This window comes from Amphiprion ocellaris, chromosome 15 (assembly GCF_022539595.1).
Source record: "Amphiprion ocellaris isolate individual 3 ecotype Okinawa chromosome 15, ASM2253959v1, whole genome shotgun sequence".
In the NCBI taxonomy this organism is placed as follows: Eukaryota; Metazoa; Chordata; class Actinopteri; family Pomacentridae; genus Amphiprion; species Amphiprion ocellaris.
The window spans coordinates 3,697,382-3,719,601 of NC_072780.1; the positions used below are offsets into that span (position 1 = coordinate 3,697,382).

The 22,220-nt window shown below is 38.9% G+C and overlaps 1 protein-coding gene across 1 annotated transcript in view; it reads right to left on the reverse strand.

Annotated features, from left to right (window-relative positions):
* The window catches only part of LOC111569692 (RNA-binding motif, single-stranded-interacting protein 3), a 299,083-nt gene that overhangs the window by 271,792 nt on the left and 5,071 nt on the right, over window positions 1-22,220 (reverse strand). The window lies entirely within an intron of this gene.

Genomic DNA, 22,220 nt, shown 5'->3' on the forward strand with positions numbered 1-22,220 from the left:
TGAATAATCCTGTGGAATAAAAGTATTTGAATCAAAGTGATACTGTTTAGTTTCAGTGGTTTCATGAATCATCTGTTACATTCTAGCAAGTTTATTAGACTTGATTTCAGCACCACACCCTTTCTAGAGAATAATCTATTCAATATTCTACACATGGAGCAGAGAAAAAGGCGCAGTATTGATTTGCTTGCCTCGCTCCACATGAAGGATATTGATTATTTGGTGGTCATTTTCAGGAGGATTTGGGAAATTAGGAAAGGATTTAACATAAATTTTTTTTACATTTACAGTTCTGATGAAGCTCAAAATGGAAAGTTTGAAAAGCAACAACATTGCAGCTACAGTATATACAGCTGTTCCTCCCACAAACCCATCTGACTATCACAGACTGTGTCATCTACCTCCATTTTTCTTGTAAAAACAGATGGTTCTACTTCTTCCATGACATTGTGACATACAGCCCAGAGCCAAAGTGTCCTCTGATGATCAATCAATCATTGTACCTGAACTGAAACAATATCTTGTCACGCTCAGTGCAGACCTACAGCACTAAATGACAGCATCTGTGGCCTTCGTTGTGTGATGTAGCATCTCCGCTCTCTTCCTCTCAAGATTAAACTTGTTAAACACCTTCTTCTCTACAAAAGCTGCTCCTTGTTGGTAGCAGTTTTAACAGAGTATGCTCCTGCTGCTGTAAGTAGTCGTGGTATAAATACATCAACAGGTAACAATATCGTTAACATCACGCTATGACAATTATTTTTACGGCATTAAGATTTACACAGTGGTGCCCACACCTACTCAGTTCCAGTAAAACTCAACAATTACTCGAGCACCACGACTTCACTTATTTCTAATCATCATTAAAAAAAACACACACTTCACTGCTGTTGGCACCACAGTGACAAGGCATCTGTTGGATATCGCTTGTTCATACCAACTGCTGAGCTTGTGTAAAATCTCTTAAGATGAGAGGCTTTTACAGTCTGCATTCCCATGCAGCAACTATAATGAAGCGAGTGGCAGAGGAACGTGACTTCAGCTGCAGCTCGACTCTTTGCCTTCTTTTCTAATGTCCTGGCATCAGCACATAGTGAGGGAGAGCGGACTGGACACTTTGGAGCAAGGATCACAAACTGTCCCTGTGGGTACAGTTGCCAAGGGCAACAGCATAGGTCAGACACTGGCATCGCTGCATTGACCAGCCAAAGGAATTCGGTGAATAGCAAAGAAAGTACTGCTGCTATACTATTTATAATAAAGAGCAAAAAAAGCAATTAAGAACCAAATGTGGTTTAAATTGCTTGGTGATCCAATTAAATCTGAAGCCCTGCAGATAGCAGTGTGCTTCTAATGAGGTAAAATTAACAGCATTAGCATTGCCTCTTCCCAACTGTCTCCCATGTAAGAACTTCCTTCTTTTTGCCTTTTCATATTTTTCTTCCTGTGGGCATGTCCTATTCTGATTGTCTGTAGAAAATAAATATGTGTATTTGGAGTTATTATCGCTCTCTAATTTACCGTAATGAAAGTGCTAGCCGGCGCTGGCGGATGAGCCATTTTAATTTAAGCATCGAATGCAGGCCTGCATATTAATGACCTTATTTGCATAAATCATGTCACTCCACTCGGGATTCCAATTAAACCCTTGATTAATTGCTCGGCTGACCCGTTAAATAGAATCCTTTAAGTGGTTCAACAGGCCACCAAAGCCTGTTGACGCTCACAAGTACACACATACATGTACCCACAAATACACGACTGTAAACTCACACATGATTTACGCTGAATAAAATTAATCAGAATAAAGGGATCTACTAATTTTGAAATGTGAACATGCTCCGAGAGGTGTGAAACCTGCAGAATGAAATGCAGAGTGAACAGCCCAAATCGCAGAGTGAAAATCAGGTTTAAAGAGAAACGCTTCGCCGGTCCAACAAGATAATGATATCAATGCTAGTGGTGAAGATGAGAACCACATCAGAGGAAGGTGTTTGCGGCTGCGAGAGACAAGGCATGTTTCAAAATTGCCTATTTTACTGCTACAATCAGCTTTTGGCATTGCAGTGCAGGGTAAGAAAAATTATATTTTATGCAAGAGAAAGCACATAAAAGCCGGTTTACACAGATTACACTGTGACTTCAACACCCGTTCTTCTAAAAATATTAAATATGACGTGAAGGACTAAGTAGAGAAATACACCTAGCTTATACATAATGCACACTTCTTCTCTGTTTAGCAAACTGTGATAAGACCTTAGTGACTTTTTTTGAGGTTGGGCTGTTTCTTTTTTGTTTAATCTCTAGTTCATATGCTCTGGTGCAGGCTACAGAGAGGTCAGAGGTATTTGTATGTCTTCTTTATTTTAACAAAATCCTTTTAAGCTCTTCTCGGCTGCACTGTGTTTGAGACACAGCATTAACTAATGTGCAGGAAGTGGCAAAACTCAACAGCATGTCAAAAAGCAGTGACGTTCAAAACCGCTATTAATAAACAGGAGACAGGACACTTAATCAGCTTATGTTGGGAAAGTGTGAAACATTATGACTGTGGCACAGACTGGCCAATCAAACACACAAGCTGTGTAACCAAAAACAACAGCTTCCATATCAAATAATGACTATTTAATGACAAGACATTCAAAAATGGTACCAAAGGCTCCCAGCTGTGTGCAAAAACTGAAAGTATACAGGAGGGTTGTAAATTAGCCTTCTTCTGGATGTTGTGATATTTCTGTGAAGGTGTCTTGGAAAATCTGCAACCCTTCATGCTGTCTACACTTCAGCAGCATCTCTTCAGACAGAATATAACTAATATTCTATGTCATTGCAATAAATAGAGGCAACTACATCTTCTACATACCAGTGAGAAACAGCTCTTAACTAAACATGAAAAGATGGCATAACTAATTCAAAAAAACTAATTAAAACTGATCAAAGTGATGAATTACATATGCTCTTTACATTTTCAATAAAGCGGTGTTTTAATCTGGGTGGTGACTGACACAGATTGGCTGAAGCAGAGCTCCACGTCAACAGTGTCAGCTCTGCATGCCTGCCGTCCATCACTGACTCTCAGGTCACAGAGCTGGCCTCTGGCAGCTTCCCTGATAGGGAGATCCAAGTGTATCTCAGTATGTGCTTACAGTATGTCAGTGCATTGGCTATAATGTCAGCTATTACTGGTGTATCACGAATACTGTGCATCGATATGTACTAGTGCGTGTTGATGGTACTCAAACAGAAATATTAGTTTATAAAGTATGCAGAATTTTTATGTAGAAATGGTAGATAGTCTTCCTTAGTGGTATTTAAAGTGCTTTACATTGTTTGTTATTTATACACACAGACTCACACAGGAATGGCGATGCAAGATGCTTTCCTGCCATCATTCAGCATGCAGATGGGCCAGAGATCAAACCAGCAACCTAGCAGTTAGCGGACAACCTGCTCCACCACCTGAGCCACTTGTAAAGTCATATCGTTCTATATAGTAAAAAATGTCACTTTCTTAGATGTTTTTATGAATTAGACTTTACCTGTAGTTAATATTGGAGCAGAAACTGGTTCTTATTCCATTTCATCTACCTCCCATATTGTAAATATCTGGCCTCCTTTGCACACGTTGGCATTTTTAATATTGTTTTGTCATATATGTACATTTGATTTTATTATTTAATGTTGATATTTTATTACTTATTGCTTGTTGTTGTGCACCGTTCAGTGGAAGTGATCTATATTTTCATCATGCCATGTATGATGACAATAAAACCATTCTAATTCTAATTCTAAAACAATGGCTTGGTTAGTTCATTAGAACTGACTGTAGGAAAAAAATATTCCAAGCATAGACTGGCTCTGTCCTCTCAAATGTGCAACTGCTGCTTTTATAACAAAAATGTCATTTGCAAAAATATCACTGAGAGCAATTTGAAGACATTACTTTTATTGCAGGGACAGTACGATCAGACTTTTTACTATCAACAGGGTTTATTGCTGCAAATAACAACAGATTAATCAATAATAAAAACAATTCTTCACTGCAGCCCTAGTTATTAATTTGTTAAGCATTTTACTCCTTACAGCTACTTGAATTAAAGGGAGGCAAAAACCTTATTTATGTTAGAAAAACAAACTCTGGCCAAGAATGCCTGATATGGTACTTTCTTTTTTTTATGTGAGAAACAAAAGGAGACCAATAGATGTGCAGAGTATGTGTGTCTGACTCCATGCTGTACCTGCACTGTCATCTGACCCTCTTCTATCCTCCCTGGCTTGAGGCCAAGGTGTCCAAGCCAGGCACATCGGATTAATATCTGCTGCCCTGTTACGTGGCTCTGTTCTTACATCACAGTCTTCTGCTGCTGACTGTACAATGAAACTGAAGCTACAGATAAAATGCTGCCAAATTACATACAGTCACAGCTGCTTCCACCAACTCAGAAGGTGAACGCACGTGCCACACTAGATTTTATTGTCTTTTAAAAAAGAAAATTTCTGAATACTTCTCTTGCAACTAGATTTATTAACACAATAAATCAGTCTAATGTTCTAGTTCATACAGACATACATCACTGCATGAATTCTCCATGAAGTGCTCCCATTTTCAAGATACTGAGTTCCTTTCCAACGCACCTGCGTAACAAGTACGGCATGTGCAAGTTTTTCCTAATCTGCAAGCCATAATGGAGTCCAGCCATAAGCTGCAGGGTGCCAAAGTGAGAATCACAGAGTGAAAGAGCCTAGTGATTGAGGAAGACTGTAATATAGACTTGACTTTCAGACTTCTGTCTTAGAGGATGGAGGGAAGGTAGCATAGAGTTAAAATCTAATTTACATCATCTGAATAATTGAGATATTTTAACTTTAATGCTGGTTTTGCAGCAGTTTTCCTGTTGCACCAGGCAATGAAGACAAAATCAAGATAAGCAGGGATAAAAATCACAAAAAGATTATGTTTGGTTAAAGGACAGAGGAAAGGATAAGTGCATTTTACATATTTTGTTTCATGTTTGTTGAAAGGATGGAATACTTTCAGAGAAGGCACAAAAGCGTTTCCCCAAAGAAGTCTTTGAAAGGAATGCAAGAAAAAATAATTTTTGGAATTCTTCCTGAATTTGCTTGGCTTGGCCTAGATGTAGGGTATTAAAAACTCTACACAAAAACTATGCACATAACAGGAGCCTATAGCTCACCAGCCTTTACTTCAGGAATTTTATCATGGCAATTGAGAAGCAGCCTCGGGGCCCTTTTAAGCTTCCCTCATTTCATTTCCATCTCTATTGCTCTCTAAGTTCAGTTACATTTGGCTGTGCATCACCATGGCAGCGGACACTGGCCCTCATGTCTGACTCAGACATCATCCAGAGCATTTCAGCTCTGAGTGAGTCATAATGAGTCCCACTCTCCGCTGCTACAGCACTGAAAATAGGCTCACTTTCCTCCTTAAGATTTCTCTGGGGAGAACGTCTGTGATCATCTCTCAAAACACTCCTTTCATTCTGTAACAAACATGTCCCTAAATAAGAAGGAGCTAGGAATGTTGGAATCCAGCCAACACAGTTTTTGGAAGCAATAAATTCTAGATAAAGACAGATTTTTTTTCTTTGAAGAAACTATACAGAGGAAATACAACATTAACACACAAACACAGAAACTGGCTACACTTTCATGCTCTTTACCTGGATGCACTCATAACCTTGTTCAAACAAGTCTGAAGTGGCTGATTTCATGTGTGTGATTTCCTCCTCGGTTTACAAAAAGACTCATTGAAATGCATATTTTTCCAGTAGATTTTTTAACTGCAATTTTCTTATGCAAACACAATTTGTATGTGTATACAACAATTCAAAGTAGAACAACTAAAATCTGAGCTGATAGAACTTAAAAAAGAACTTGCTTTTGGCTCTAAGTGTCTGACCAGTATATTTTCCTGTTAATTTCACTTTGTTCTTATAATGTAGCGAGCACAACATTCAAATTACTCTTCTTCAGTGATTTATTGCAGCAGTGCAACATGGAAAGTAGTCGCACTACTATTTCAAATAAATTTTTGATATGAGCAATCTTTGGCCCTGCAAGGCAACCTCACATGGAGGACTGATCAGCACTTGGGTCAGACGCATAAAGTTAATATCACCTAGCAAAATAAACTCAGCAGGACTAGGAATTTTATGTGGTGTGTGTGTGTCACAAGGGTTTCTGTCAGACAGCCTGCAGGCCACAGTTCTGCTAAACAGGAAGCATCCTTTTTATTGCAATGGGAGGGGAAGACAGAAGGGACACGAGGAGGGAGGGATATTTCCCTGCGTGAAATTTGTAAATGAGATTTGCTAACCCTGGGCACGATTTTCATTCCGGGCTCCACACCTCGGAAAAACAGACATTTCTGCCTCTCCTTTTGCTCTACCTCTGAAATCTATACACTTCAAATAAGGTAGATGATGTGACGCCGTCTCTGTGCCGGCCTGTCACTCACGTAGACCTATGGGTGGTTTACCATTTGCACACTGTGTTAAGTACTGGCTCCCTTTGTAGCCTGTTTTCAGAACCTACAGGCTCAACTTTACCTTATTGATAAAATTCAGATATCAATAAAGATACAACTTGATTACTCATTTTGCATATTTTCTAGTGTCACAGCTGTAGGCATTCCATGTGGTAAACCCTGCCTTTCCAGTTATAAAAAAAGATACATAGAAATAAGAAAGTCCTTGAACATTTTCAAGCCTATTTTATGGTTTTAATGTATTATAGCATTGCATTGTTTTAAACTATAATTACTTGTTTTCCAGTTATGTATTTATTGTTTTTATACAACTGAAATTGTGGCAGTCAGTGTTACCAAGGACGAATTAGAATAAAAATGGTAATAACAGTAAATGGACTAGTTGCCAATAATGGATGTGAGATTCGGCTGAAATTACAATTTTATAATTAGCAGTGTTATTGGTGGTTAGTGGTTTAAGAGACACAGCTTTGTTTTGCCATGTCTAATGAAAAGTGAAATTAAACTGGCATTTTCACTTACTAACTGAAAAACTACTGAAAGAAAATTAATCACAAGTTCGAATTTCATGATTATTCATGTCGGCAATTTATCAAAAACACTGATTAAAAATAAATAAAATTTAAATTAAAAAGAGATAATAATGATAAGCATTTTCACTGATAGTTTTAGTTGTTGAATTTTTAAACAGACCTGCAATTTGTGCGGTATTTGGCAATGTTGGGTAGTTAATCAGCCTGGAAAATTAAGCTGAGAAGAGCATCAGGATTATAGTGACAAAACAGGCCCCATTTAGGCAAACATGTTACCTTCCATTAGTAAGATTAAACAGTATGCCTTGTGTTTTGTGATTATGTGTGTGGTGTCAGAGAGACAAAATGTTGAAAATGATTGGTATGTGTATGTACTTTTACATATTTTTGTTACTCGTCCTTTAAGTGTTCTTGTTTCCAGTCATTTGGTCCACCAGCAAAATTAACATTTCACTGATAAAGTCACAGAATTACTGTTTCTTTCTCTCATGTTTTCATCATCATTCTTGCATTGTGGAATTCCACCACATAACTAGCTTCCTGAATAAGTTCAGATTTATCTCAATATTCTCACCACAATTTAAGTTTTTAACAGCACTGACCCTGTATTACTAAACATGTAAAAGCAGGAAGCATCTAACCATCAGCTGTTTTACCTAACTAGTAAGTCTCATTTACAGCTTTCCAAAATGACACCTTGACTAATTTTCTTGGACAAATTTGAAATTTATGATTACTGTTGAGTGAATGTGCTCATATATGTAGCATTTGTCAGTGTGACCCTTGAAGATACATGTAATTTACATTGTATTAACAAACAAATTTGCAGAAGGCTGCTTCCTAATATTAAGTCACTATTATTCAACAAGCAATGAACAAAACATAACTGCATCGCTTGTTTAATTTCTGTTATTAATCTCTAATAACTAGAATACTGCCATCATCTTTTTATTCTACATTTTTATTTAAACTTTATTTTACCAGGAAGTCCCTTGAGATTAAAAATCTCTTTTCCGAGGGAGACCTACTTTATTGTACCTAGTTTATTTTATTATACACACACTGTAATTGGGCTTCACAATACTATCCTGTCAGCCTGTGACTGATAATTTAACTCATTAAAGAAATGGCTTCATGATCCAAAAGCTCTATATGGTCACAGCATACAGGATCAAAGATGCTCCATATAAAATGAATATTAGTCCACACACCACAACTGTGCAGCAAAGAGTAATCTATCTGTCCATGAAATCTACCTTGTATGCTAAAAATAGGCCCATTCAGAACAGCGATGAAGGAGGATCTGCTGCAGCTCTCCTGGCAAAAGAAGCCATGCTCTCAATCCACCCCACCACCCTTCCGATGGGATTTGCTAACCCTGCACAAATGTGCCAGTGACCTAGTCTCCTTTCTCCCTCAAGACCTGCTAAGGTCTCCTAAGACCATGATTAACATCATTACAAGTGTTACTTAAATCTGCTGGTGGTGAACAAGAAGAGAGCAGGGATATAATTATGTGCAAAGATACCATTTTCAGTAGTCAAAGGTTTGTTTTGTATCACTAATTAGTCTCTAAGAAAAGTCTAAATAAGACATCAAACCCTTGTAGTACCTGTAATAAAACTAAAAGGGCAGCGAGGGAGATGTCAATCAAAGCACACCTGATACTGAACGACTAATCAGGCAAAATAGGTGAAAACACTCATGTGAGTCCATCATCACAGGCCTTTAATATTTTTTCGAACTTGATGGGGACTTTAAAATAGGCAGATTGCATAAAACTGCAGAGGAATAATGGAGTCAATGGCTGGAAGTGGAGAGTGTGATCGGGATTAGAAGGCAATCTGGATTAGTCAGAGGATCTGGTGCTCATGCTGCTGCTACTGCAGGCATCAGATGACACATGCACAAAAATGCCAAGTCAGGCTGAGAGCCCGAGACAAGAAATGTGTGAGAAAAACCATTTGCGTTCATGTTGTCATTTGCTTTTTTTCCTGCAGTTCCCACAAGCTTTGCAATTTTGCAGGCTGAAATTGTCCATTGTGATATTTTAATTTTATCAGACAGAAACCCTTTGAGAGGGAGATATATTGCATACACTCAAATTATGCACGATGTAATAGCTCTTTGCTTTAATATCTGTAAAGTTAACAAAGCACTGGCACAAAGTCAAATATGTATTCTATCCTTTTCAATACAACTGGCTCATATAACAAGCAGACTAATAATACTTGAGGAATAACTTAATTACCGCTCACTCTCCACTGCACTCTAATTATAGCCTTTACAAAAGAGCAGCAGTAATGCACTTTTAAGTGTAATGGGAGTTTACCTAATTAGGCCTGTCTCACACAGGCATGCACACATGCGCACACACACACACACACACACACACACACACACACACACACACACACACACACACTTAACACACTGGTGAGAAAACTGTCATTCAGTAATTAGTAGTGGTGATGAAACCCTCTATTACCGTTTCATTTACACGCCATCACGGGGCACAGTTGGCTGACCTGTGTGCTTGCACACAGCCAAGCTTTGCTAACAGCTTTTAAAACAGTAATATCTTTATGACACAACTGTGGGACAGTAAAGTGTGACATATTATCTGGTTTGCCTTTTTATTTCATGATCAGTTAAAAGCCAGTACAGTATTTCACCATTATCTGCTCAAGTAATGACTGTCTTATGTCTCCATCGGTGATGTTAATGAGTGGGCAGGCGCAGTCTAAGTGCAGCAAATAATAGAGCTGGTCAAGGTATGAAAATATATATATATATATATATATATATATTACAGGCCCCAAGGTACATAATAGAGGTGTTTGGTCTTGTTATCTTAGAGCTGGTGGGGTGCCCTAATGATGGCCCTTTGAGCTAAGCAGCTAACCAGCCAATCACCCGCCCATCCACCCATCACAGTGTTCATCACAGTCAGCACTTTGTTTTAAAGCTCAGCAGAGCACAGAAGTACCTCGCTTGGCTCGGACTCCAGTTGTGTGTGAGATCAGAACCTGGACTCCCTGCTGTGACAGCAGGGTCTGTAATATATGGAAACCATTTACATTACATTAAAAAGGGCTCTACATCTGGTGTGTGGAGAGAACAGAGTCCTGAGACTGAAATTAGGTAATTTAAATATAACCTCAAGTTCTGCCAAGGTATGTGCTATTTGCTTTCTAATTTTCACCCACATGAATGGCATGTACTGCTGCTGCCAAGTCTCCAAACTGCACACATGAATTACCTCATGAAATAATTTTCGTATGTGGACAAATATAACATGGGATATCTTCCATGAGTAATGTGGATGGCATGTTTTTAACATCAACAATAAATGCCATTGCTCACATTTTAAGAAGCAGTTGCCCACCATGGCAGAGACCAAGATTCAGCCTCTACTTGTCTTTGATTCCAGCTTGGCTAAAAACATAACACAGGCAGTGTGGTTGAGTGATAAAACGGAACAATTTATCACAGCAAAATGTTTCATTTCAGCCTATGTCAATTTCTGTTGGCAATTTTAAATGGCCTTTTTTTAATAATGACCAAGAGAAATATTAAATTTACTGTGAATTTTCCACTTAAGCCTGTTAATCAAGATACACAGGTAATAGTTTTCATGTTGACACAACAATGAAAAACACACAAATTTCAGCACACAGAGGGCAGTGGAATCGTCTCATCTTGGTACACAGTACACAAAGTAAGTAAGTATAACCTTGATGGGTAAATATTGCAACCTCCTCCAGGGGAGAACTGCTTGCATGGAGAGGGTTGACGAGGCGGCTGCAGATTAGCGCTCCTCTGGAGATCTGCATGGAAGCCCTGATAGGCTGTTAGGTTCTTGCAACTAAAGCCTGGCTTTTTATTATGTGCTTTCCTGGCTTTAGTTTGCATCTAATGCATTTGAGCAAAACTAATAAACCTTCTATTTTCTTATTGCTATTAATGAAGTGCTTACTCATTTTATCGCTCAGCTTTGTCAGCAGTACTTCAGGAAGTTGGTAAAGGATTGTGTCTTTTTCCTTACACTAGTGACTCCCACTAGCGATGTGGAGGGGGTTGAGATCTAGACAAATCAGGTCCTGTCTTTATAAGTTGAAAAGAAATAAGACATGTCTACAACCGTCCCAGGACATAAATCTATGATATTGGGAAAATATGCAAGAAAATCTCATAAACAATAACTAGATGCAACCGAAGCAGTTTAGTTTACACCTACTTTGTAAATGATATGGTCTTTCTTCTGATGGAGCAATCAGGAGCCACACATCATGGCCAGATAATAGCATTCATGCAGCATTTGTCCACTAGCATTGCTTTTAAGTAACCACAAAGCTCATATGACTATAATAATTGAGTTATTGCAGGGTCTTAAAGCCATGTACAAATCTATACACTAATCCACACAACTGTGGTTTTAAAATCAATAGCCTCACTTAAGAATATTATTCAGAAGAATATATTAAAAAGTCCTGTTGATATCGAATACATGACTAAATAAACTTCAATGAGATTCAAAAGAAAACACTGAAATTGTTGCTGTTATTTTCATATGTTTGTAAGTATCATTATATTCATTTGATTTTATTTATGCACATTCATTTGAGCTCTGTTTGATGTTAGTAAAACAGTAAAGACACAGTCATCTGTTCATCATTACACCTTGTTAAATGTTGTACATGTGCATAAGAGGGTTGACAAGCAATTTTCCGGCACACAATAGATTTTATAGGACACATTTATTAAATTACAAGTTTTGGATCTCATGGTTTCTATTTTAGCTTTTTATTTATTGGGGATTATATGAATCAATGTTAAATATTTAATAAAACATTAAAGCAGCAGAAAAAAAAGGGCGTGCTTTGTTCATATTGCTCTTTGGCTTCTTCAAGATGTTATGAAGACAGCAAGCCAAGTCTCATCTAAACAATGGAAAATATTGATGCTATGAGCTTGATTATAATTAATCAAACAATATTTCCGAGTGGAAACAGATTGGCCAAATGGAAATGTCTGAGCGTCTGTGTCACAGCTAAACAACGTGGCATCTGTCAGCGTGGACTGAACAGAGCTGAGGTCATCTTCTCATGTGAAGCCTCTCATCTTGAAGACTTGCTCAAAACCAGTCACTCAATGTCAGGATATTTCATGCTTGCTCTGACATCAGCATAGTAAGTCATTTTATTCTGATGTACTTTCCTGTCTGAGGATGGATTGTCTTAATCAGAGAACAAAGTTGTGTCATTCTATGCACAATTAGACTCATATAGCCACAAATTGTATGGGAAATAATAATGAACATAATATATACAGTTCACAAACCATTCCCATGTTCCAGAAAATAAATAAATAAATAAAATGGCATCAGCAGCTGTCTTTAATTCTGAATCTGATCTGCCCCCAGTTTCTACACTTACTGGGGCTTGACTGGAGCTTGAAAGCAAGAAACAAAACAATATGCTTTTGTAAGCAAATGAAAAGTACAAATTGATAGCAGCATTACTAATGTGAGAATTAGCACTTTTTCTTTCTTACTACAGTGTCCAACTGTTTGCTAAAGCTTTTGTCCATTATGTTCTTTCTACTGATTGCTGTTTTCTTGTGTTAGAAAAGTGGCAGAAGTGCCTATTTATGAGTTGCATATATTTTTGGTGCCAAAACAACAAAACTAACATGAGATGTGATGATTTCACTAAGCTATAACAACATACACACTATGGCCTAGAAAAAATAGCTAGTAAAATTAGTATTGTAACAGAAAGTTCACAGTGTCCATGAGAAACATTAAAGAAGAGTCCAGTAGAAACATGGAAAAGAAAAAAAGAATTATCTTCCATCAGTAGCTGACTTATTCAAAGGTAGTCTAAACTATAACTCATTCAAATAAAACTTCAATTTCAAAAAAATATTGCTCATATTCTTTCCATTTTTGAAATGATTTGTGCAACTGGTGAGCATGTCAGAGTCTTCAGTCTTAGTGTTGCAAGTGTTTGTCAGTACTTTAATTTACAGGATCAGTATAATTAAAGCACTAAGACATTAAAAGTTGGAAATGGTCTCAATACAAGCAGTAACTAACAGTAACATTTCCTCTCGGAAATAAAAAAAGCACTGAAAGACTCGAAGACTGGAGTCAAACATACAAGGTACTCCTTTATGCATACAAAGCCATCTTTGTAAAGCACAACAGCCATAAAACAGACCAGATATCATCTAAGTTAGTAAAACATAATCCAAAGAGTCCCATCAAGGCATTGATTGTCAAAGTGTATTTTACAAACAAACTCCTTTTGATCATGAACATAACAATTTTAGAACTTTGAAAACCACATGATGATCTGGTACAAAGCCAGAAATGAGAACCTTAAACACGTTCTCTAGCAACATATAAAACTGGGACTGACTACTGCTAATCTAGCACATTTGGCAATTCTGCACAAGTCTTCCTTGACCTTTCCTTTGCTGCCAAGTCATCACAAACAGAGAGTGAACAGTTTCCAGCCTTGACACTGAGTCAGACACAAACCACTAACCGCACACTCGCTTTCTACACAGCTACAGTGTGGCAGACACACAGCAAACATCCATGGGGTGTACGATTCATTAAAAAATGCAAGAGGCTGATTTTTTTTTTTTTTTTATCACAGCAAAGGATTTTCCAGATGGCCTTCTAAATGGGGTATTCTCATGCTTATGTTACCATGCCAAATTGCCGGCCTACGAATCAAGCTGCACGTCCAACAAATATTTCATTATGAAACCAACTAAACTCATAACAACAGCAGGGTTTTTTTTATTATTCATGCAGTTTACAGCTTTAAAAGTTCCCAGGGAAAAATATTTGCTTTAATGTCCAACAAAATCTTGCACTATATTTAGAACGGAACAACAATGGAATTTCTGTCACTACAAGTCTTTTCACAGGCAAGCACATGTAGAGCGACCTCCTCTGCAGATCTCAAAGGTGGCACCGTATCACAAAGCCAAATGCTGTTTATATGCAGCTTCTGAGTGCAAAGGCTGAAGGTCAGCTGGATAGGATGTAGAGAACAGGCAGGACTGGAGTCATGACTGGTTACTCTTAGGTCATCCGTGTCGACGGGAGATTAAGAGCGACTGGTGATCCCATCAAAGCAATGTGTCACCAGCACCGTGTCCTACCACTGAGCCGTACACTCCAGCGAGCACTGATCCCCTTAACTGACTCTCTCAGCGGTCCCGGCAACTAAGGCGAGCTGACAGCGGGGCTATTTTCAGGCTGAAATCACCCTGGTTTGGACAGGGCCACAGACAGAGATGGCCAGGGCCCACGCCATCGCTCTCCATTAGAGTGAATGAAAAACACAGCGAGGCGCCCACTTTGCCACTTTGCGGCAGAGAGCATCCCTTCGCTTGTGACAGCTCCCAGAAACAGATGAGGGATAAATGTGTTGTGACAGCAGCTAATAAGGTCTCTGTGATCTGCTGGTAGTGTGTCACTGTGTGAGCGCTTATGTGCACACGTGAAAATTCGTGCGTTGTCTATGTTTATACTAAGAGTATCCTTTGAACAGTGGAGTAAAATGCGCTGATGAGAGATAAATAGAGCTGCTAACAGAGGTTGTGTCTTGATATATGACTACATGATACACATTTGACATGCTTGATCATCCTCTCTACTTTTGTACGACAGATTAAACGAGCAACGGACTAAAATAGTAAGCAAGAACACAAATAAAGTTTCCACAAATAGCCGGAGCCAGTCATGAAACAGCATACCAGTCACACTGATTAGCATTTCTGACTATCTACAGCATAGTGTTACTAAAGAGTCCTGCAAAGTTTGACGTTTGCAGAGGTTCTATTTGCATTTAAATATATATTAGTATCTCTTTAGATCTACATGTCCCTGGCCAGCTAAAGTTTACAGTGGGCATCCATTCAGTGAACACAAACAGAGCTTAAGGCTCAAAAATCAATTGGTAATGGTCTTCCAACCTCCTCACTAATGATGATCTGTCCCTAATACATGAGATCATGGACTAAGGCTTGACCTTGGTCACCAAACCAGGAGCTAACCACATTACCTCATGCTGTGGATGCTCCAGAGACGATATATTTGCTTCATCTCACATGATAAGGACACAGAAAATTATTTTCAGTGTGACAGGAACAGTTTCTAATAGAGGAAATGTGTATCTGCTGTCAAACAAAATTACTCCTTTTTCAAGTGACATTTCTTTTTTTTTTGCCTTATTCAGAACTGGATAACCGCATGCTAGGGTTTGTAACTTTCTGAGCTCAGTCATGCCAATAACAGTTTTTCCCAAGCTGTGGCACAATGGTTAAGTTTCTGGACTACTGATCCGAAGGTCAGAGGTTTAAACCCAGACGCAGCCACTGTCGGGCCCTTGAGCAAGGCCCTTAACCCTTCCTGCTCCAGGGGCACCGCACCGTGGCTGACCCTGCGCTCTGATACGTGAAAATCAGAATTTCCCCTCGTGGGATTAATAAGGGATAATAAAAATAAATAAATATTCAGCTAGTTTTGCCAAAGTGTTTCATAACAGCAGAGTTTTTACATTTGTTGTTGTCCTCTTTGTTTATGAATTGCAGGTTCAGTATGTTTCCTACACTGTAAGTATATCCATTGGCACAACTGGGCTGCATTTGAAATGTTAAGGTTTCTTGATAAAATACAGGGCTTTTTTCACTGAAGACATCGACCTGTCATGGAAGGAAAAGCTTGGGTGTCCATTTGAGCCAACATGCGCAACACAACGACTCCGAAGCCTAAGTAGATAAATGGAATTCAGTCCTTACAAATTTAATTATTTACACACACACACACACACACACACACACACACACACACACACACACACACACACACACACACACACACACACACACACACACACACACACACACACACACACACACACACACACACACACACACACACACGCACACGCACACACACTTTTATAAAAATGTCTTCTGTCAAAATCATTTACAGACACTGCATCTTGCTTTCAAGAATCACACTTAAAGTATATCAGTATGGATAACTGAAGTGCGATTCAGTCCAACTATGCCTTTTAGAGAATCCATATAGCTGACTTGGAATCTGCCCAATTTGTACTTGATCTAGTGATGAAAAGAAAAAAAAGCCTTTCTCACAACAAACATTTTGACTTCCCACTGCAGGAAAAGTGCAGGCGTAACCAGAAATGTCAATAAAAAAAACTGTTTCATTTACATGTGCCAATATGACAGTGAGCCAGCAGGCACAGTACCAAAGAGATTACACCTAACTGAAATGCAGCTCTTCCTGATGTTATTAGTTACACCTGTTTGACTAGTCAACCTGTCTGCCTTGATACAGACATGCTGATTTAAAACTCCATCCATTATTTAGTTTTTTGTTCATCCTGTTAATGAACAATTTCAAAATACTGTGTTCAAACCTTTAGTTTCACAGTTCTAGAAAGACAATTCTTTCTCCCTACATTCTACTAAACGTTACACTAAAAATTACTATATAACATCTTGACAAACACTACTTATTATGTAGAAAACTGTGTCAGAATTTTACCAAGACTGTGACCAAGATCACACTATTCCTGATGTGCAAAGTGTACTTAAAACAGAACTGTTTCAAAATGCAGTTGTATTACCGTAGCTTAAAAAAGAATTAGCTTCCAATAGCGCTCAGGATAGCATTACAGTAATGAGATTATCACATAAGCTACACACATGCAGCTGTACTGTTTCTGCCTCTGATTCTCTATCGACACACTCAACTTCCATCCCACCTTTCCGCAAAGCAACCGCCTCTAAAGACATTTCCTTGAAATAGTCTGGTGCATGGCAGTGAATATTTGTGCTGTCAAAGGATTAAAACATCACACTATATCCAAAAGTATTACAGCTACAATTGTCCCAATTTATTTTACTTTCCTGACACAGCTGAGCAGAGAAGCCATTAATTTTCTCACCAAAAAAAGAGAAACTTTAAAAGGTCCCTGCTATAATGGAGGCTTTGAACGGTCATACTGGACTCTCCACACACACACACACACACACACACAGAGGAAATCATTTGGTTATAGCAGGTTCAATTTGTTGCCATAAAAAAAGAGCCATTTGTATTTGTTAATGCGCTGCAAAGTGTCAGTTCTCAATTTGTCTACTTGCAAAGAGAACATTGTGTTTTACAGTTTAATGTGCATATGCAGCCATTTGCACATTCTGCTGTTTCCATGATCAGGCATGCAGGCATATTGATCAACCTGCGCTTTAGGAAATCTGCACAAGCTTGAGGCCAGACTCCTGGGCAGCTTCCTTCACGACCGTCAGCCCACCTCCACTAGCCATTCATATCCGGAGGAGGGGTGCAGGATCGATGGCATGCCGGGATGCTATTAGAGCTGAGGCTGCTAGGCAGCCAGGCAGCCACAACTTCAAAAGCAAAGTGTGGGAGGAGAAATAACACAAGGTAATTATCTGGGCCCCGCTAGCTACCGCCGAGGTAATCTGTAGTGTAGAGGACGAAGGGGGCTGTGGAGGTGGTGTTCAGGATGTCTGTGCACATTTGCCTCAACCCACTGCACTCTGTTCAATCCAGCAAATGCTAATGGAGAGTACAAAAACTTTCACTTTACTTTCTCCACATGTTTGTGCATTTTATCATATTACCTGACATCTTAATTTGGATTATTTTCACACTGCAGGATATTGATCAAAGAAACTGCACAGTAAAGTTAGAAATTCAGAGTTTACACACAGCATAGCTAATGTTGTTCATAAAAACACAAAAAGTAGCACTTTTAGTGAATCACACCCCAACCTGTCACGCTGCATCTGAAGCCAAATTACCTAACTACGTGGGAAGCCATCTGCTTTTCCAGTTATCTTAAAAATCATGATGAGCAAGGAGCTATTTGGCAAATAGTCCAAGAGCATCTGGACGACAAGTCATCACAAAGTCAACAAAGTTCCACTTATCCAACTTGAGCTCACACAAGTTGATTTTATTGCTTAACAAACATGAAATTCATTCAAATCTTGACCAAGTAACATCTGCATAGATTTTAATTTTCTGATCGCTCATTTGGAAGTGCACACAGATTCAGTCAGAGCAATTTAATATAATTTGCTTCCTCTGTTCCTGAATGTCTCTCATTTGTGTAATCAAATATAGCAGCAATAATGACTGGTGCGACTATTCCACTCCACGCCTAAAAGCTCAATCCTCAATGACTCATTTCTAATGGAAAGAAAACACAAATTACCACCACGAAGGATAAATCGGTCTGTTTTACATACATATGAGAGATAAAATAAACTCTGTCCATAGAAATAGAGTGCACACAATTGCAGACGTTAACACATGAACATTGATGCCCTCTTTAGAAAACTGTGGAGAATAATTATAAAAATTGCAATATCAGCAAGCTAACTTCCTTGTGCGGCCATAGGCGTTGTGCTTGCTGACTTATTTCTGCTTCCAGTGCAGTTAATGAGTTAAAGGTCAGTAGGCTGTTATGACACCAATTAGTGCAATATTTCAAATCAGCACTGTAGCTCATCAGCAGTGGTGGTGGGCGAAAGCTTTGAGATCTCAACAAAGCTAATTGCAGAATAATGAGCACAAGCCGATGCTATCACGGTGAGAGATGCAACTGAAATAATCCCTCAGGGTGGCTGAGAGGTCATGTGCTGCACTTCGGTTGGTGTCACAGATCAACACTGGGGTCAGGGTATGGTACAAATGGCAGGGGTCGAGTTAGGGTTAAGTGCAGGGCCAGCTTTAACACATTACGCTGGAAGAGAAAACTTTACCTGCTTCATAACAGTCTCCAATCCACAAAATGTGACCAATCATGCATTCTTCAACCTCAAAAACTCAACAAGGTAGCGATAAGAAGGAGTGATAAGAGTCTGCACTGATTCTGACACTGAAAAAGACTATTTCATACACTCTTTTCCACCAAAAAACACTCTGCCTCACAAGATACAAAACTCCCTTTTGCACAGCCACAGACTTCTACAGTCAGTTGATAACATCACAGCCAGGAGCATATGGGGATTAACTGCTCACTGAATGCTACTTCATCAGTACATTTCTGAGAGTAAAATGAATTTTAAACCTTGGCTTCTTGGCCCCTGGGGTGCACAGATTCCGGAGACAGTCTGGGGATTCAAAGTGGCAAATTTACTTTCCCCAGCTGACTTCCTTAACCTTTACGCAATAGCTGACTGAACTCGTGACGACCTTATATGCCACAGCAGCTCCGCGGGTCAAACGGTGTCACCTCATTTTCTATGATGTATTATTAATAAACAACAGGGCAGGCGAGAGGCAAGCACCCTCACAAGAGCAGCAGTCCACTTCCACTGATGACACCTTGATGAATTAACACTCCAGAGGAATCGATGAGTCCACGGCAGCAGTGCCAACCAGTCGGTCTGGGAGTGTCAGTGGGACGCACACTCGCTGGGCGACCTTTAGTGAACATTCACCATGTGTTACTGTTGATTTCTATGCTAATTAACATCAGAGAACAAAAACGAACAAAGAAAAACAAGAAAAATATATATTCAATCTCTCCCTTTCACACACTGATGCAGAAATAGGTTTAATGACAGGGGCAATGGCCTTGTAGCCACTGGAGGACACCCTCTGTAAAATTAAAAACAAATGTTCAGTGTTGTCACTGTGAGCTAGTTAGCAACCCACAGCTCTCTTAAATTCGAGAAACAAACGCCTTCATGGCTCATTGCTTCACAATGAGACACCAACAGCCGAAGACAGACAAATGCATTTGTCCGACATAAACACTGAGTACTGAAGCTCCTGCAGTGGCAACCATCATCATTAGAGCTTTTATTGTAAGTTACTCATTCTGAGGTGTTGATGCATCAGTACACAACACGAGCAGACATGAATGAGTCAATGCAGGATTTAAAAAGCGTAACTTGGGGTCTGAGAGGCCAATTGTTGGAACTAATTGCATGAAAGCAGCCAGGAAATCTAGTGTATGTGTGCAACTTCTTCTTGTCTCACTGAGTCAATTACTTCAAACAGAGGAGGTGATTTTTTATTACCCAACATTGTGGAGAGTGTGTATGGAATTACCCTAGAAAATGTCTGTAATAAAGGATTCCTATGAACTGTGTCAAAGAAAAGATTTAATAGTTGCTTTGGTTGCACAGTTACAGAAAATGTTACCTCACAAAACTATTGCACTATTACAAGTATTACAAGAATTTGCCAGACAGACCGTGGTAGTAGATTAAGCTGTGTATCTATATGAGCAATTTATCATTTTTACAACTCCATAATTACCTTCGAGGGAGTCAGCACTGAATGTACAAGTTAAACTACTGATATGATAATGACAAAAGTATTTTACTTTACCATGATTGCACATGAATCCTGCATCTCATTAATGCAGCAGATTTTTTACACATTACTGTGCACACATCCTCTCAGATATGTTTAAATATACAATTGTTTAGATATACAATAAACAGTATATCCTATGCAAGTGAGAGGCCTCCTGCCTAGACAAGCTGATGCCACACCTATAACAATTATATATCATCTGAATTGACATTACGAGACCAAACATGTGGAGAAGTACAAACATTTGATGCAGAGCGGGGAGGATATCTGAGGGTTTGCTAGCTAAACTGCTAAAGCAGCAATGACTTTGTTTTACCAAAGCTCACATCAAGGGATGCAGCAGTCAAGACGAGTTTTCTAATATCCTACAAAATCGCCAAAAACAATGAGACATTCTCTGATGGAGAGTTTATAAAAGAATGTCTGGTGGACTCTGCAGCGTTTATATGCCCGGAGAAGAAAGGAGCGTTCGTTAATGTACCCCTTAGGAGGCGAACCGTAACGAGGCGGGTGGAGAGCATCGCCGAAAATCTGGAGCTTCAGCTGCACAACAAAGTGGACGATTTTGACGTTTTGTCCTTGGCTCTGGACGAGAGCTGTGATGTCCGTGACACAGCCCAGTTACTCATCTTTGTACGTGGACTAACAAAACCTTTGAGATGACGGAGGAGCTGGCAGCTGTGCAGCCAATGAAGGGAACCACGACGGTGAGTAATTTGTTCACTGAGGTAAATACATGCATGAACAAGCTGGAACTAAAATGGGAGAATTTGGTTGGTGTTACAACTGATGGCTGTCCAAATTTGGCAGGGAAAAATGTTGGACTTTTGAAACGGATGCAAGATAAAGTGACTGAAATAAACCCAGAGCAGAAACTGATATTTTTGCATTGTATTATACATCAGGATAAGATAAGATAAGATAGATAAAGTTAAGATAAAGTTCTTTATTTCTCCCCACTCCAGGGGAAATTTACATTGTTACAGCAGCTTTATTTACAATATATACAAGGAGGTGCTGTGTAAGTCAGTGCTAAAAATCAACCACGTGACTGATGTTGTAGCTAAAGTAGTTAACTTCATCAGGGCAAGAGCATTGAATTACAGACAGTTTGTTGTCTTTTTGGAGGAGATGATAGTGAACATGGTTACCTTGGTTACCAGACAGCTGTCAGATGGATCAGCCTGGACAAGATGCTTAAACGAGTTTGGGATCTGAGAGCAGAGATTCAAGAGTTGGACATTGTACATCATTGTGTTGTGTAATTTACTGTTTTTATTGAGATATATTGAACATTGCTCTAAGTGTAGTGGGGAGCTGTTGTCTTTCTTTATGCTTCACAGTCATCTTAATGTAGATTTAGAAAAACTGACAACACCTCATAGCGTTCATGATGAACAAAAACTGACATGATAAGGCAAATTTCAAATCTCTGCCAGCTGATGGTCATATTGTTGTAGAATAAATTCTGAGTGATGGCATACTTACTTCTTTTTTAAAAACAGTGACTGCTGAAAAGTAATTAAAGCACTTGGAAAATCAGTTTCACATTTTAAGTATGTCTTTATGATAGTAAATATCTACAACTCAATAGGCAGCAGTCATAGTTTGAATGAAAAAACAAATTCTTTCATTAAATAGTTGTGTTCTGTGTTCCACATTTTCATTATACCATTGTATTGTTTCATTTACTGTTTTTATTGAGATATATATTGAGCAGAGCTTTTAAGTGTACTGGTCCAGCCCTTAACAACCGTCAAAGTTT